Below are 2,656 nucleotides of genomic sequence, written 5' to 3'. Positions count from 1 at the left end.
TGTGTGAGATATGCATTTATATTATGTAGCAACTGTCTGTATCAACTAAAATAACATTCAACTAGACAGTGAAGGATCAAACCAGAATATTAGTGATGGGGTACAATGCCAAGGTGATCACATTATGGTTCAGGCAAGACAGCAACAAGGCAACTAAATTTTACATGGACAGTGATGCAGTAGAATGAAAATAAGTTCATAGAAATCAAACAAGTAGTAGCAGGCCACTATGTATGACAACAAAGTGTCAAGAAGGATCACTTAGAGAACACAGGGCAGTTTCTATGTAGGCAATTGACAAGGATGCTCATTTTCAATTTGCAGAGAGGAATTAACAGGGACTTATGCATGTGCGCAGTTAGGGGTGCAAGTGATTGTCATAACAAAAGGACAGAGGCATAGACAATTGCAATCAGCCACAATTAAATGGTTCTTTGAATTTCAATTTAGAGTGGTTGTTGTAAGGCAAAATTCATGGTCCATATGCAGAGTACAGGGATGGTGTTGGGTTATTGCTGCGTATATTAACACACAAATGCGGATCGCAAAATAAGTACAGTGACTACCTTAGAATGAAAGTTATGCAGCAAGCACCATATATTTCAAGTAAAACAGGGTAAGTGGCAATGAAACAGTGATTGTCATATAGGGGTGGGACTATTTTAGTGGCCATTATATCAAAAGATGCAAAACAATCACCACCAGAATTGAAAGTGGTTACCCTATGATGCAATAAAGGCAAAAAGAATAGCAATTGAACCAAGATAAGAACTCTCAATCCCGTTTGATCAGACAGATGCATTGCAAATAATAGAATTGACACTACAATTGTTATGTATGAAATGTTCAAGCACAGGCATTGCATTCTCAAATTCTAGTCTGCAACATTGAAATGGGAATGGCAATCTTAATTAACCAAAGAGCAATAAAGCAGTGCATCCACACAATGAGAACTATGGTATTGAAATTGAATAGTTTAAAAACTGTAAGAATTGTATTAGAAGTGCACTGACAATGTATCAAACAGTCCTATGACAGCAAAATGCACTAAGTAAGCATGATCACAAATGGAGGTAACTACCTTGGATCCGAAAATGGCTGAATGCAGTAGGATTGCCCGAATAAACACTTGCAAGTATGCTTAATTAGATATTCACACTCTACAGGGTAGTTTGAATCTAGCAATTACAATTAACGAAGCTCCAAGTTAAAATTTTCAAGCAAGAGTGAACACTCTAGGGTTCGGGCAATGGTAAAATACACAAATTGTCCCAATCAAATACCCCCAATCCTCTTTAACCATGCAATATATATCTCAACCAACAAAATTAACACAGAAATTGCACAGCATGAGTCTCCAGTTCAAAATCCTAAACAACAGTGGTCACGCTAAAGGGTAATCAGACAGAGTGCATAGAAATTGTGCAGGAATTAAACCAAATTAACATCCCTCATCGATTTAATCATGCAACCAAACCCAGAATATCAGTTTTCCCCAAGCAATTTCAGTCCATAAACCCATAATTAAAATTCCCAAATATTGGAACGAAGAACCCTAACATAAAAAAAAGGGAAATTGAAAAATTACCTGGATGGGAACCTGAGATAAGTGCAGAATAATGAAATTGAATGCGTTTCAGCACCGACCAGTATGAGTGAAAGGGAATTTTTTTTTTAGAAAGGGTGGGGATAGAGGCGAGAGAGTTCAGAGGATGAGTGAGAGTGAGGGCTGGAGTAATCACTTTCAATTTATATAGGCTATAGACGTCATCACTTTCAAACCATAATAGACACGTGCATTTGTATTTTTCAAATTGAATGTTGCGCGTAATCACTATGGGTGAAAGTGACAACTACAGAGGAGGTGCTTTTTATAAAATGCCAAAGTAGAGCTGTCAAAAAGCCCAATTGGCCCAGCCCTAGCCCTGGCCCAAGTGGGTTAGGGCTAAAAAGCCCTATGGGCCAAAAGGCCCTATAAATTAAAAGCCCTATTGGCTAAAAAGCCCAATGGGCCAGGGTTAGGGCCAGGGCTTCAAGGGCCAATTTTTTTTAATAATTGCAAGTTTCCAACTCAAATTTAATTTCATAATTAACTATTACACAAATGGACAAAACATAATCAAATTGAACACCACCTAAGAAAGTACAATAATTTGCAATTCCAAGGTACTGAAAATAAATCATTACAAAAAAATAGGATATCAACAATTTTTCCAAATTAAAGAGTGCCAAGGTCCAGTGTAGATAAAAAGTGGATGTATTTCAAAATACACACAATACGTCGGATATTGATATCATACAATTGATCGAATATCACAAAGTTAATTTCACCATTCAAGTTGCAGTCAGACCAACAAAAAAGATAATCAGAATATACTTTTACCACTACAAGGACAAGAGTTGACAGCTTCGTGTTTACCTACCAGCCTTGAGTACCTGCTTGTTAATCTTCAATATCTTGTTGCATACTAGACTCTAGAGTTTTTGTCTCATCATTATCTAAAACTCAAAAACAATAAGAATAGAATTATGTTTGTACAAATTATATAATAATCATAAAAGGTGATTAAAATAAATATTACCACTTGGACTTTCAACAAAGCCATGCAACCAATTCCTAGCACAAATTAACATTTGCACATTTTTTGGAAGTGTA

This window comes from Abrus precatorius, unplaced genomic scaffold (genome assembly GCF_003935025.1).
Source record: "Abrus precatorius isolate BTA unplaced genomic scaffold, Abrus_2018 Scaffold2, whole genome shotgun sequence".
Taxonomy (NCBI): Eukaryota; Viridiplantae; Streptophyta; class Magnoliopsida; order Fabales; family Fabaceae; genus Abrus; species Abrus precatorius.
The sequence above is the reverse complement of the archived record's forward strand: the minus strand, read 5'-3'. Positions refer to the sequence as shown.